At 46.2% G+C, this 16645-nt stretch overlaps 1 pseudogene; it reads left to right on the forward strand.

Annotated features, from left to right (window-relative positions):
• The window catches only part of LOC134984573 (zinc finger protein 585A-like), a 207174-nt pseudogene that overhangs the window by 57984 nt on the left and 132545 nt on the right, over window positions 1-16645 (forward strand).

The following is a 16645-nucleotide window of genomic DNA, read 5'->3' on the forward strand; positions in this document are numbered from 1 at the left end:
TTCTGGAGTATTCTCATCATTTCCATGCGTTGTTCTTCAAGGTTCTTATCCTATCCTATGCTTTTTGCAATATACATGTTACCACTGGGTGAAATAATCAGATGTCTTGCCCTCATCTACCACTGCTACGCCGATGACCTGTCTTTTGCTCCAGGTACTAAGAACCCAGTACCAATCCTAAATGGTTGTCTAGCTGAGCTCCAAGTGTGGATGATGCCAGTTGGTTGTGACTCAGTCCTGGTGAAACAGGTCCTTGTGATAGAAGCTCACCAACAAAGGGCAGGGCTACAGCTCAGCTTTGCAAACCAACTAGACTTGCGCTTGGGGGTTCAGAGTTACAAAATGCTGATCCTGTGTGGAATCTTGGTGTTCTGTATGGTGGAGTGACACTTAGATATCGGTATCTGCCACAATCAGATCCTCATCTGAGGAACATTGCCAGACTCCAGCACTTATTTCCCTCAGAAGATCTACCTACAGTCATACATGTACTTGTATCATCACACATAGACTACTGCAATGTCCTCTACCTGGGTCTCCCAGCAAAAGAATTGCACCGCTTGTAGCTTGTACAGAATGCAGCAGCCAGGCTGTTACCTAACCTGCCCTTTCCTGCCACATAACACCCATTATCTGCTCCCTTCACTGGCTGCCTGTAAGATGGTGACTATTACATAATCTTACTGATTTTCCCAGCCCTACATGACCAGGGTCCGTGGTACCAGAAGCAGCTTCTGCCTCTTTACTGCCCTGCTTTCTACCACCTGCAGATGAAGGACTGTTACCAGCAGTACAAAGAATCCCCAAGAAGTTCTGAGATGTCAGAGGGGGAGACAGGGTGGTGGCACTAGTGCTGTAGCGGGGGCTGCCGGAGGCACTGTCTATAGGTAATATTGTCCCCAAGCAGCGCTAAGGTGTCAGAGTGGAGACAGGGCAATGGCAGTAGTGGGGGGAGGCGGGGTGGGTGTCAGTAGCTGGAGGGGAAGGTGGCATTTGGGGAGACAGGACGGTGGCAGTAGTGGGGGGAGATGGGGTGGTGACAGTAGTGAAAGGAGACAGGGTGGTAGTAGTGGGGGGAGACGGGGCGGGTGGCAGTAGTGCTGTAGCGGGGGCTGCCGGAGGCACTGTCTGTGGGTAATATTGTCCCCAAGCAGCGCTAAGGTGTCGGGAGACAGGGCAGGGGTGGGGTGGGTGGCAGTAGCTGGAGGGGCGGGTGGCATTTGGGGAGACGGTGGTGGCAGTAGTGGGGGAAGATGGGGCGGTGGCAGTAGTGGAAGGAGACATTGTGGTAGTAGTGGGGGGAGACGGGGCCGGTCGCAGTTGTGTGGGGAAACAGGGTGGTGGCAGTAGTGGGAAGAGACAGGGTGGTGGCAGCAGTGGGGAGGAGTCAGGGTGGGTGGCAGTAGTGGGGGGAGACAGGGTGGTGGCAGTAGTGGAAAGAGACAGGGAGGTAGTAGTGGGGGATATGGGGTGAGTGGCAGTTGTGTAGGGAGACAGGGTGGTGGCAGTAGTGGAAAGAGACAGGGCAGTGGCAGTAGTGGGGGGAGACTGGGCAGATGGCCGCAGTACAGTACCAGGGGATGCTGGAGGCAGTAAAGAGGTGTATGGGTCCCACACAGAACCAGTTGATAATTAGACTTAATGATGATTCTGCTTCCTTATTTCTAATGAATCCCTTGTATGTGTTACTGTTATTTGCTGTGTCAGCCTTTATGTGTGTTCTGTGTAATAATCCTGAAAGTAGTGCTGCTGCCGATCTCATATCATTTGTGGTAACTTGGAAAAGATGAGATATGAGGTGCACTCTGGAAGCTTATAGGGGGTTAATCAGAGATGAACGCAGATGTGACATCACGCAGCCCCCCGGAAAATGGTCCTGTCCCGCCCGCGTTCACGTCTCAGGGATGCGGCCACAATGTGTGTGTCTGCGCATGTGCATGTTGCCACCACCAGCAAACTGCTGCGGGCCGCTATTGCGGCTGGGTCTGAATGGCCCCCATAGGGTTTTGGCTCTCATGATATGATTCTGTTTTACTTACCTGCAATACTATAATGTAACTTGAATTGTTTCTGTGCTTTAAAGGATATTTATCCATGTTGTGCAGAGTAAAGTATACTGCTCCAAAAAAATAAAGGGAACACTAAAATAACACATCCTAGATCTGAATGAATGAAATATTCTTATTAAATACTTTGTTCTGTCAACAAAATCACACAAAAATGATCAATGGAAATCAAATTAACCCATGGAGGTCTGGATTTGGAGTCACACTCAAAATTAAAGTGGAAAAACACTACAGGATGATCCAACTTTGATGTAATGTCCTTAAAACAAGTCAAAATGAGGCTCAGTAGTGTGTGTGGCCTCCACGTGCCTCTATGCCCCTCCTACCAGACTCAGTTTAGAAAATGAGCCCAGAGGAGCCGGTCACAGCTAGGGGAGCTCTACAGAGCTCTTTTAGTAAAATCTAGTGGGAGGAGCCAGCCCACAGTGTTAAACTCTTAAAGTGCCAATGGTTCCTGGTGGACCTGTCTATACCCCATGGTACTAATATGGACCCCAGCATCCTCTACGGACTACGAGAAAAGGATTTACTGGTAGGTATATAAAATCCTATTTTCCCTTTATATATCATCTAAGAAAAAATGGTCTATAACAATTAGGGGTAATCCTTATTATTCACTATTGTAAAATATTCCAACGTTTTGGAACGCACAGCCATATTCCTGTGAGCCGGTGGAACGCATACTAAGGAGATGCGAATCACAGGCGATCCCATTTTCATGTTTGAAACGTAAAAACGTAACATCCGGGCACCAGTGGAACGCATGGGAAGGGAAGTGCGTCACCTGGTGGGCTGAATCTCATTGGCTTAGTTATTTAATTGAAAGCACGTCCCATTTAGATATCTTTGGAGCGGACACATTGGCTTAAATCCTCTGACGTTCATTGGCCAGTGGTCACGGTTGCCATGACAACCCGAAAAAAACAGAGGTAAACATCATTAATGCCGTGGAAATTGTACAATGTGACTGTTTATTACATATCATATGGTGACTGTACCAGGGCCCTCATTCCAAGTTGTTCGCTCGGTATTTTTTATCGCATCGCAGCGATTTTCCGCTTAGTGCGCATGCGCAATGTACGCATTGCGACTGCGCCAAGTAAATTTGCTAAGAAGTTAGTATTTTTACTCACGGCTTTTTCTTCGCTCTGGCGATCGTAATATGATTGACAGGAAATGGGTGTTTCTGGGCGGAAACAGGCCGTTTTATGGGCGTGTGGGAAAAAACGCTACCGTTTCCGGAAAAAACGCAGGAGTGGCCGGAGAAACGGGGGAGTGTCTGGGCGAACGCTGGGTGTGTTTGTGACGTCTACACAGGAACGACAAGCACTGAACTGATTGCAGATGCCGAGTAAGTCTGAAGCTACTCAGAAACTGCTACGAGGTGTTTAATCGCAATATTGCGAATCCGTTGTTCGCAATTTTAAGAAGCTAAGATTCACTCCCAGTAGGCGGCGGCTTAGCGTGAGCAAAACTGCAAAAATCAGCTTGCGAGCGAACAACTCGGAATGACCCCCCAAGCTTCAATGGTCAAAATGTACATTTAGTTTATGGATTATCCTCATTTTCCAAAGTAATATATGTATCTGCCTAATTGAATTAGGAGTGGGCGGGACTATACAGAGTTATAAATAGATGGCTCTGGGATCTGACACACACCATCACCCTGAGGAAGACTAAAGCAGTTCGAAACGCGTTGGTGGGGTGGTTGTTTGGATACCCAGACCTGTACTTGTGGCATCCAGCAGAGTGGTGAGAATACATGGGCCCTTTTTGTTCTTTATCCGCTCAGCTGTGATTTTGTTTCCATTGACCCAAGTCAGGCCATTTTGGTGTGCCTGTGTGTTTTATGGCCCTCATTCCGAGTTGTTCGCTCGGTACTTTTCATCGCATCGCAATGAAAATCCGCTTAGTACGCATGCGCAATGTTCGCACTGCGACTGCGCCAAGTAACTTTGCTATGAAGAAAGTAATTTTACTCACGGCTTTTTCATCGCTCCGGCGATCGTAGTGTGATTGACAGGAAATGGGTGTTACTGGGCGGAAACACGGCGTTTAAGGGGCGTGTGGCTGAAAACGCTACCGTTTCCGGAAAAAACGCAGGCGTGGCCGGAGAAACGGTGGGAGTGCCTGGGCGAACGCTGGGTGTGTTTGTGACGTCAACCAGGAACGACAAGCACTGAACTGATCGCACAGGCAGAGTAAGTCTGAAGCTACTCTAAAACTGCTACGAGGTTTGTAATCGCAATATTGCGATTACTTCGGTCGCAATTTTAAGAAGCTAAGATTCACTCCCAGTAGGCGGCGGCTTAGCGTGTGTAACTCTGCTAAAATCGCCTTGCGACCGATCAACTCGGAATGAGGGCCTATATATTTGTACCCATTAAATACCAATTTTATCACTATATGGTTGTTTTTTTGGGAGCTACATTACCTGTGTGGAAAAGAAACCGCTACGGGAATTTACAACATCAGTTTCAAGTAAGCTTATGTGTAAGCCTGGCTAGTTACCTTATCAGCCTATAAAGAACTAATCTTTTGTAAAGCCTGAGAGATATGGCTGTATAAACTTGAGAGTGAGCATTTATAGAATGATATCCTTTGCACACCTCGGGTGGTCCTGTTACACACACTGTGTGCTCACGGACTGGGGGTTCTGTCTCACCTGCACCCACATTTTATACTATATTTTATAAAGAAATACTACACATTGGTATTTTTTATTTGTTTTTTTAAATTCATGGACGTTGACCTGTGGGAATATCCTTGACCGTGTGGGGGAGATAAAGAAACAGCTACATGACCATATACAACTTGTCTCAAGTAAGCACACGTGTAAGCGTGATATTCTCCTGATCTTTTAAGTGTGAAAGATTTTGAATATATGAAGCAACGATACCTTTATAAGCATGGAATTTGCTGTCTGATGTAAGCTTATGAGTGAGCATCAATCTTCTCTGACCGTCTCACGTTTCTGGTGGTCCCGTAATATATATTTCATGTTCACAAAGTAAAAGATTTCTGCTGGATTTATCTCCATTCCCCATTATTAATTTGACATTTGAGGAGTCTACTATACATTGGAATTTCTTTCTATGTTTTCTATTCACATATGGTCATCCATTGGGAAGAGACTGTATATTCGTGAATTATAAAGAAATAAGAAACGGAAACAGTGAACATCGTACAAGGACATTTCGTATTATAAGTATCTGGTACCCTTCTTTGTTTGGCGTGATAATGTCAATAATTATCATTAAACACAAAGTTATACCTTTAAATGCACTTTTACCATAGAGCCGCTGCGACCGCTAGACTTGATACACACGCTACGTACTGTGTACGCTATTTGCGTACAGAGTCCCGTAGTTTATACGGACTTAGCGTACAAAATGCCGCACCAGGAGTACAGAGTACACACCGTGCACACACACTTAATTGATAAACTTTAAACCTTGTTAGTGATACAATGCAATGATACGTTTATACTTTAAACCTTATGCAGCAAAGTACTGCAATGATGATACACTTTAAACCTCGTGCAGCGCTGACGGTACAAAGTACTCGCAGTGCGTACACTTTACCAATACACGTTAAAACCTTTATGCAGTTTGGCAATATAAGACACTTTAAACCTTAGCAGAGAAATGTGGACACCACACCGATATGTTGGAAACTGCTGGGTTCTGAGGCCACAGTGGATTAATTAGAAAAAGGGGATAACAATGCAGATTATACACTACAGGCTAACAAGATAAATCTAAACAGAATAATGGCTACAGAGAATGTACATACGTGAGAATTGTTCGCAAGCGCAACCCGGCCGGTCCTCCGCTGGTCATACAGATAGCGTTCAGAGTCTTGTTTGACCAAGCCTGCTGCAAGCTCTCTTTATTCACTTCATCCAAAACAATACAATGGTCACTGTAATCCCTTTGTCTATTGGACACAGAGATGTATCTTTTGATTACAGGAGAGGTCATAGGTTGATTTGAAAAGGTGGGCGATGTCTATCTTAACTGCTTCTTGTGGGTGGTCTCCTCTGGATTCCCCCCGCATACATAATATATAGTAAAATACAGTTTAAACCTATATTCTGCTTCTGCATCTAACTATCCTCAAGAGCATGCGATCTTCCTCAAACCAACACCAGAATGTTTCCCTTAAAACACCCTACAGCTGATTACCAAACACCACCTTGTAACCTTGTTTTGTCCCCTCCTATCCTGTAAAAGGTGAATCCCTTTTTTTCAGTAACCATTTTAAACAGCTATTTCTTTCTGATGTGGTGCAGGGGGCTATGTGTACAATGTGCACTATTTGGGTTAAATATGTAATGTTCTGATAACCCTCTATGCGCTCACAAACTCCGCCGTAAATACCCCTACCACGCGCAGGTCCGCGGAAGCGATAATACGCATGGCGGAACAAGTGCATGCGCAGCGGGCATGTGTGTGTGGTTAGTACATGGGGAATGCATTACAATATTTTTCGACTTTGACAGTCCACCATTTGGCAGTCAACAATAACTGCCACTATCTAAACATTAAACAGAAAAATATACAATACAATATCTAAAGATGGTTGGATTAAAAAAAAATACAAATTATCTACAGATAATTGGACGGTAGGGGGAGAGGGGTAGGTGGGAAATGTATGACCTTGTGGGATAGTAAAAGCATGTATGTATAAAATCCTTGTCTGAGGTGCATGTATCATCGTGCTGTATATGTTCTAGATAAGCTTTGAGGTGTTGCGAAGTATACATTAAATCCTTCTTATCCCTTATTAAGGGTCTGTAAATGGGCCAACAAACACTACCGAGCTCTTTTCGGCTTCTTGTTCCAACAAATGGGGTGCACATTTAGTTGATGATACATGGAGGGGAAACATATGTGAATGTTGATATATGGATATCACCTGTCGACTATGTGTGATAATACCTGAAGGTTGTAGAGATGAAGATAGGACATGTATCACAAATACATTCACATAATCATTTGTGCAGTTGTTCTTTGGTGTTGATTGAAGTCTTGTCCGTGTGGGTGTATCTTTGCTGTGAGTGTCCATTGAAGTCTTTAGAGTGTCCATTAAAAGTATTTTCCGGATGGATGTACCTTTGTTTTAAGTGTTCATCAACAGTCTTTTCTGGATGGATGTATCTTTGTATTAAGTGTTCATCAAAAGTCTTTTCTGGATGGATGTATTTTCGCTGAGGGAAAACAAAGGAGAAACGGGTGAAAGAAACGGATCGTGGAATCACGTCTTATCACAACATTGTCTCTATTGATGGGTCATAAATTAAATCAGTTGTTGTAACAATGCCCCCGCTCCTTAAACTCATCACTTTGGTACCGTGCTTGCGCCGCGTTAAAACTCGAACACACCTAAATATCAAGCCAATCATTATGACAACTCCCAGGATACAAAGGAGAAACTTTCCTACACTCACAATAACATTTTGAGCCCATTTTCCTAAACCTGAGAACCAATTGCGTGGGTTCAACCATGAGACCCAGCTGGTCAGTTCATTATTCACAGCAGTAAGGGTAAGGTTGTGTCTCCTTCGGAACTCCCACTTCAACTGTAAGATATCCATCCATCTTTTGATCTATGACCTCGGTTGGGTCATCAGTGCTGTTTGTAATATACGTGCAGCACTTCACACCATACTGAGTTGCTAAAGTGACACAGTCTAAAAACACGTTATTGTCCTCCGTATGGGGCGCTTTCAAATTACTGCAGCTGTTTCCTTAATTAGTGGCAGTTCCGTTGATAGCATAGTTAGCTGCAAAATTATTGACCACATGAAAGGGAATTGGAGGAGAAATAATGTGGCTGCAGCTTTAGCAAGAAAGGAGATGTGGTGGATACAGGAATTAAAAACTTTGCAGCCGAGGGGCCTTAATGGAAGTTTTGAAATAAAATGGTTCCTGTAAAGATTTGTATATGTTTTATATGGATTTAAAGAATGATGTGTTTGTACCTTTAAGGAAACCCTGTAACCCTGGAATCTGTATTATGAGCAAACCAGACTCTTAGGGAGGGTATATAATTTGTAACCTGACCAGTTTCACCTGTGCCTCGAAAAAGACCCGCAGAGGGTAGAAACGCGTCGGCAGCGCAAGGTGAACCTGGTCTGAATTTAGTGTGGAGCAGGGAGCGTCTAGCGGGGGAGAGCGGAGGAGTGTGGAGGCGGCTGCAGCGCCTGGAGGGTCCGTGACCGAAGGACGGCTAGCGGAGGCTGGATAACAACTGCGGGTGAGCAAACCCTGCTGTAAGCGGCACCGCAAATACGAACTGCGTCCTGAGGGTCTGGTGAGCTCCAATGTTTTAATCTAATACCCACTCTTGCACCGTGCTTCTGCTGAGATTGACCTGTGTCCGCCAAACAGAAACTTTTTAACGGATGTCTTGGAATAAAGGATAAATGTTTTTTATCTATTTTGACGTGGCAAAGTGTCATTCCTAACGTGGAGGAAGCTGGGACTATATCCCTGTGGTTTGTTAGAAACAGCGCTGTGTTTTTCCTTGATTTACAATTTTTATTGAAAGTGACACAGTACCCGCCTGTCACCGCTGTGATATAATTGAGGACCATCCTGTGCTGGATCAGTTCCGTTTTGTAAGTTTGCAACTTCCTGTATACCTGAAGGTGTCATCATACATCTCGGTGATATTATCCATTACATTTGCTAGCGCATGGATATACCTATAATTTATAATTCCTCATGCGGTACGGGTGATGTCTAACACGAGTAGGAATTGAATTTCGGTGGATTTGTGGATCAAATCAGAGGCTGCATGCTCTGTCCTATCTATGAGGTGTCTCTTAACGATGTGTTCATAATGAGTATGAGTATAAGGAGCTTGAGCACTGCGGTGAACGTCTTTCCTCTTATTATATGGGTAATGGTCATTACGTCTGGCAACACTCTTCCAATGTAACACAATCCCTCTGAGTTTGGGGCAAGCCACTTATAAGCCTTCCTCCCACATATGAAATAAGCATCATCGGGGAGAACATATGGGACAGAATATGACATTACCATATTGCAAACTTTCCATGTGAAAAATCCTATCCCTAACTCTCTCATCTGTTCAGTACACGTATCAGGCTGTATGATATGCGCACAGTACCCTGGTGATACTTCTCCAACCCACATGGTCTTACTTCCTAGAGTGTACCTATACCGGAAATACCTTCCACTGTTGGCTATCTGGCGTATAAGTTCGGAGTCTATGGGTGTCCTATCAGCTCTGTGTGCGAAAATGCCATGGTTTGGTTATTCCATGTCACTTCCCAATTTCCCGGCTTTCGGGAATTGGAAATGTTGAAACACACTAAGGATCTATCCACATGATATTGGTGGAGCTTAAGACTAGGGGGCTTAGAAATATTAAATTTCTTGTCCACCGGTCTCCCACCCCGTAATTCAAGTACCTCATCTATTGTTAAAGGATACGGTACTGGTCCTGACTTGCTCTGACCTTAAGGTACTTGTGAGCACACCCAGCATTCTGTTTGGTTTAAAACCTTACTGTTATGCACACCAGTGCCTGCAGGAAAGTACTGGTGTCAGAACTGTTATGCACTCCAGTGTCTGCAGGAATGTACTGGTGTTTGAACTGTTATGCAAAACAGATGGACTCACAGACAAACTGGGGGATATGACATAATGTACACAGAAGGTGATAGGGTAACAAAATACACACAAAGTGAACAGAGAAGCCCAGAGGCTAAGGAACTGGGTATCTCCCTTGTATTAGAACTGCTAAGATGGAAAAAGCAAGATGTTGTGTTTTAATACGTAGAGAACCCGAAATGCTGTTGCTAAGGGCAACAGCAAAACCCTAAAGGGTTACCAACGGGTGTGGCAGTAAACTCCTTGGTCAGAGATGGAATGATAGACACAAGGAGAATCTCCACAATCCTAATTCTCACTTGCAGTGCACAGGTTTTAGCTTACTGCCACTAAACTGACCCCTGACACCTAGCACAGTGAGACAGGATTAGACAGGCAAGTCTTAGAATACAGCCGCAAACTTGCTAAGTTCACAGAGTAGTAACAGAACCCCAGCAAGCTAAACGACTGACTCCAGTCTTACTGCTAGGTCTGGATTGGCAGAGTGTAATACCAAATTCCCAGGCCTATTTGCAGTAAGCAACAAACAAATACAAAGCTTCACAGTACTGGCTAACTTTCATGAACTGACTAACCAACAAAGATTCAGCAGCATCTGCTTACCCTGAAAAGAGGCCTTATAAAGCAGGTGCTGTCCACGCCCCACTCAGACCTCACAGACTGTGAGCACAAAAACCAGCACCGGATCCCCTGCCGTGCACAGAGCCTATAACCACTGCACAGCAAAAGACCCGAACCGGAGTATCAGCTGCGCTCAGGTTACTCCACTAGCACTTGTCTCCCGGTTGCCATGACGACGTGGCAGCACAGGGCAGGAGACCCTAACAGTACCCCCCCTCTGACGAGGGGTCAAAGAACCCCTACCACCGGGTTTATCGGGGAACTGCGAGAAGAAAGAGCGTATCAGTCTGGGGGCATGAAGATCACAACTGCGCACCCACGACCGCTCCTCCGGGCCATACCCCTTCCAGTGCACCAAAAATGACAGCCGACCCCGAACCACCTTGGAGTCAAGAATCCTTTCAACAACAAACTCCCTCTGGCCACGTATCAGAAGAGGGGAAGGTCTTCCACTGGAAGAAGGATTACTAATCGCCCGTTTTAAAAGGGAACAATGAAATGTTTTTTGATACCCAAAGAACGGGGCAGATCTAACTGAAATGCCACCGGATTGATAACCCTGGTGATCTTATAAGGGCCGATGAACCGGGGCCCTAACTTATGAGATGGCTGTCTCAACTTCAAATTCTTGGTAGACAACCAGACGAAGTCTCCTAATTTGAAGCTGCAGGGTCTTTTCCGCTTATCAAAAACCCTTTTGGTCACTAATGACACAGACACAAGGGCTTTCTTCACTTTCCGCCAAATACCTCTAAGGACCGAAACCACAGAGGAACCACCAGGCGTGGAGTCCAGGGGGTCAAAAGAATTGGCCTTAGGATGATGCCCATACACACAAAGGAAGGGAGAGATCCCTGTAGCAGAGTGAGCCGCGTTGTTATAGGCAAACTCCGCCATGGACAGATGAGCAACCCAGTCAGTCTGACACTTGGAGACATAACACCTGAGGAACTGCTCCAAGGACTGGTTCACCCTTTCAGTCTGCCCATTAGACTGCGGATGGTAGCCTGACGACAAGCTGACAGAAATCTGGAGATCGGAACAAAATGCCCTCCAGAATTTGGCCACAAACTGGGATCCGCGGTCAGAGACCACATCAAGTGGCAACCCATGGAGACGCACAACATGCAGCATAAATAATTCAGACAGGCGTCTGGCTGATGGCAGCCCAACCAGTGGAACGAAGTGCGCCATCTTCGAAAACCTGTCAACGACAACCCAGATGGCTGTCATCCCCGAGGATTTGGGCAAGTCCACCACAAAATCCATTGAAATGTGGGTCCATGGCTTAGATGGAATAGAGAGTGGATGTAATGGGCCAACAGGAACCCCTCTAGGAGTCTTATTTCGGGCACAGATGTCACATGCCCGAACCCACTGATCCACATCCTTAGCCACCGAGGGCCACCACACCACCCTAGATAGCAACTCCCGAGTTCTGGCAATACCCGGGTGACCTGCCGACTTCTTGGCATGGAATTCCAGGAACACTCGCTGTCTTAACCTAGGAGGCACAAACAAAAGACCTACCGGAAGGTCTGGAGGAGCCTGCTCCTGTGCTCTAAGGACTAATGATAAGAGGTCCTGGGTAATGCCCACTTTAATACATGATGGGGAAACAATGGGCAACGGCTCCTCGGTGGTCTCCTGGATTGGAGCAAAACTCCGCGAGAGCGCATCAGCCTTGATGTTTTTTGACCCAGGGCGATATGTTATCAAAAAATTAAAGCGAGCAAAAAACAAAGCCCATCGTGCCTGCCTGGCATTGAGACGCTTCGCTGACTCTAAATATGCCAGATTCTTATGGTCAGTGAGAATTGAGACCACAAACTTAGCCCCCTCAAGCCAGTGTCTCCACTCCTCGAGTGCATCCTTAATAGCCAACAATTCCCGGTTACCCACGTCATAATTCATCTCGGCAGGCGAAAATTTACGGGAAAAGTAAGCACAGGGATGAAGGCGATTATCAGACACTCCCATCTGAGAAAGCACTGCCCCAATACCCATCTCAGAGGCATCCACCTCCACCACAAAAGGACGCTCTGGATCTGGGTGTCGCAGCACCTTGGCCGAAACAAATGCCCTTTTGAGACGGGCAAAAGCCGCTTTAGCCTCACAAGACCAGTGAGCAACATCCGCCCCTTTCTTAGTGAGTGCCACCAAGGGCGCCACTATAGACGAAAATCCAGCGATAAATCGTCTATAAAAATTCGCAAAGCCCAGGAAACGCTGAAGCGCCTTCAAACTAGTGGGCTGCACCCAATCCAGGACTGCCTGTACCTTGGAACCCTCCATTTGGAAACCTTCTGGGGAGATAATATATCCTAGAAATGCGATTTGCTGAACTTCAAATTCGCACTTCTCCAGCTTCGCCCCAAGCCGGTGGTCTCTGAGTTTCTGGAGGACTAAGCGTACATGCTTCCGATGTTCCTCCAGGGAATGGGAGAAGATTAGGATGTCATCTAAGTATACAACTAAGAATCTATCCAAATATTCCCTGAGCACATCATTCATGAAATCCTGGAAGACTGCCGGGGCATTACAGAGCCCAAAAGGCATCACCAAATATTCATAATGCCCTGAGTGGGTATTAAAGGCAGTCTTCCATTCATCCCCCTCTCTTATTCGGATTAGATTGTACGCACCGCGTAGGTCAATCTTAGAAAAAATGGTGGCAGTACGAAGCTGGTCAAACAAGACCGAAATGAGAGGCAGTGGGTATGAGTTTTTAATCGTGATACGGTTCAATTCCCTGAAGTCGATGCAGGGTCGCAACGAACCGTCCTTTTTACCCACGAAGAAGAACCCCGACCCAACTGGAGACTGTGAAGGTCTGATAAATCCCTTAGCCAAGTTCTCCTGAATGTACTCTGCCATAGCCTGAGTCTCAGGACGTGACAGGGAGTACAACCTGCTCTTGGGAAGCTTAGCATTTGGCAACAAATCAATGGCACAGTCATAGGGGCGATGGGGAGGTAGTACCTCTGCAACTTTTTTGGAGAACACGTCCGCAAAATCTGCAAAACACCCTGGCAATCCTGGCAAACTTAGCTGCGAGAGCCTGACTGGAAGGCTCAAGCAACTCCTGAAACAATCAGTACCCCAACTAAGAATCTCCCCAGAGACCCAGTCAAATTGAGGATTGTGGGCCCTTAACCAGGGTAACCCCAACACCAATGGGGCAAAAGTACAGACAGTCACATAAAAGGACAATTTTTCAGAGTGTGTGGCTCCAATAAACAAAGAAATCTGGCTAGTGCAAGAGGTAATTTTACCTTGGGATAATGGTTCCCCGTTTAACCCACAAATCTCAATTTCCGATACCAAGGGTACTAAGGGAACAGAGTGTTTCAGGGCGAATTGGCGGTCCATAAAAACCCCGTCGGCCCCACTGTCCACAAAGGCCTCAGTCTTGACAGTTTGACCGAGGATCTTCAAGGTCACCGGAATGATAAAAGTCTTCTTGGGAAATTCTGACTTCTGGCCTGACAGGATATTTCCCATCACCCTCAGGCCCTGAAGTTTTCCGGCTTTTCTGGGCATGATACTACCACATGACCTTTATTCCCACAGTACAAACACAACCCCTGCTGTCTCCTCCGCGTCTTCTCACGCGAGGAGAGGCGGGTAGCCCCAATCTGCATAGGCTCCTCAGAAAATTCCTCAGAGTCTGAGGTTCCCTTGGGAAGGAAGGAAATCTCAGTCTCCCTTTCAAGCCTACGCTCTCTCAGCCGTCTATCCACCCGGATGGATAACTGCATGAGCTGATCCAAGCTATCAGGCAAGGGATATTGTACCAGTTGGTCCTTTATCTGGTTAGAAAGACCTCTTCGGTACTGGTGTCTCTGGGCTGGGTCATTCCACTGGGTATCATGGGCCAACCTCCGAAACTCCGTACAGTAAACCTCAACTGGCCTTCGCCCTTGCTTAAGGATCGAAATCTGAGCCTCGACTGAGGCCGTCTTGTCAGGGTCATCATACAACATGCCCAGTGCTGTAAAAAAAGCATCAACACTTTTAAGCGATGGACAGTCAGGCTGCAACCCATATGCCCAGACCTGTGGGTCTCCTTGTAGCAAGGAAATCACTATGCCCACCCGCTGAATCTCCGACCCAGAAGACTGAGGCCTAAGCCGGAAGTATAGCTTGCAGCTCTCTTTGAAACAAAAGAACTGCGAGCGATCTCCAGAAAAACGATCCGGGAGATTTACTTTCGGCTCCTTAACCCCTGCAGGTGCTGCTGCTGCGGGAGCTCCGCCAGCAGCCTGGGAGGTGTGCATTTTAATGGACAAATCATTAAATTGTCGAGTCAGGACCTGCACCTGATCGACCACCTGTTGCAACGTATTTTGAGGGGTATGCTCCATATTCCCACAAAATTTCAACAGGAGTATTAGGCTGCTGAATATGTTATGCACACCAGTGCCAGCAGGAAAGTACTGGTGTCAGAACTGTTATGCACTCCAGTGTCTGCAGGAATGTACTGGTGTTTGAACTGTTATGCAAAACAGATGGACTCACAGACAAACTGGGGGATATGACATAACGTACACAGAAGGTGATAGGGTAACAAAATACACACAAAGTGAACAGAGAAGCCCAGAGGCTAAGGAACTGGGTATCTCCCTTGTATTAGAACTGCTAAGATGGAAAAAGCAAGATGTGTTTTAATACGTAGAGAACCCGAAATGCTGTTGCTAAGGGCAACAGCAAAACCCTAAAGGGTTACCAACGGGTGTGGCAGTAAACTCCTTGGTCAGAGATGGAATGATAGACACAAGGAGAATCTCCACAATCCTAATTCTCACTTGCAGTGCACAGGTTTTAGCTTACTGCCACTAAACTGACCCCTGACACCTAGCACAGTGAGACAGGATTAGACAGGCAAGTCTTAGAATACAGCCGCAAACTTGCTAAGTTCACAGAGTAGAAACAGAACCCCAGCAAGCTAAACGACTGACTCCAGTCTTACTGCTAGGTCTGGATTGGTAGAGTGTAATACCAAATCCCCAGGCCTATTTGCAGTAAGCAACAAACAAATACAAAGCTACACAGTACTGGCTAACTTTCATGAACTGACTAACCAACAAAGATTCAGCAGCATCTGCTTACCCTGAAAAGAGGCCTTATAAAGCAGGTGCTGTCCACGCCCCACTCAGACCTCACAGACTGTGAGCACAAAAACCAGCACCGGATCCCCTGCCGTGCACAGAGCCTATAACCACTGCACAGCAAAAGACCCGAACCGGAGTATCAGCTGCGCTCAGGTTACTCCACTAGCACTTGTCTCCCGGTTGCCATGACGACGTGGCAGCACAGGGCAGGAGACCCTAACACTTACCCACTAATGAGTGATAGTCACTCAATGGATGACGGTCCATGTTGATATTAAGGCTGGACTGACATCTCTGGATGCACCCGTCCTCAACTATGTTTTCACAATTCCTACAAATACAATTTTCCTCAGCCAATAACCCTTCACAGTGCCTCCTAGTTTCATGACTACCAGATCGTTTTCTGATACTCGCCTTTGCTCCATGGATGTGTTGCTCTTGGAATTCTACAAATCCGTCCTTGCCATCAGAACCCATTCCAGATCCTTTCCGACCTGTCTGGTACTCTCACCGAAACAGACCGCTCTGGTCAACAACAGGGTCAACAGGAAAACCCAGAATGCAGTCTCTTGGAGAAAGTCCATCGCCTCTGGTCTTATTGATCTCATTGCTCAGGTGCCGTCTCAACAGTACTGTCTCTCAGCCTTCCCGGAACAGACACTCCAGTTATACGATTTTCTCTCTGAGTCAGCGACCTTTCTGTAGGGAACATAAATCTTGCATTACAATGTGTTTAACTGTTGTGTATTATCGGTTGTGTGAAGTAAACCATCCGTGAAAAATGAAAGAGAGAGAGAGAGAATAATAAAAAGAAATATTGTCAGATTTCCGTTCACCATCAGGCTGTCACACCATCATGTCTATCGGTATCTCTGCACAGTCTCCCTTCACCAGTATTTCCACTCTCCACCCTCTGTGCATGGCCAGGCACAATGATGCTGGTGAGATATACTGGGTTTTGGGCAGACCTCTGAAAAGACCGAGTAGACATGTGTCGTTTGAGCTGTAAATCTGTCGGTGAACGTCAGAGATGAAGAGGAAACTTTTGAAGATAAATCACAGAGTTTACCTGGCCGCTACTGTATCTACAAGGAATGATCTACCAACTACATCAACTGTGACCTCAGGTTCACTTCCAAGGCTAGCAATCAACTTCACTGGCTGCAGACTACAGGTGCGGCCCCAAATTTTTCCTATG

Source organism: Pseudophryne corroboree (genome assembly GCF_028390025.1).
Source record: "Pseudophryne corroboree isolate aPseCor3 chromosome 3 unlocalized genomic scaffold, aPseCor3.hap2 SUPER_3_unloc_66, whole genome shotgun sequence".
Lineage (NCBI taxonomy): Eukaryota > Metazoa > Chordata > Amphibia > Anura > Myobatrachidae > Pseudophryne > Pseudophryne corroboree.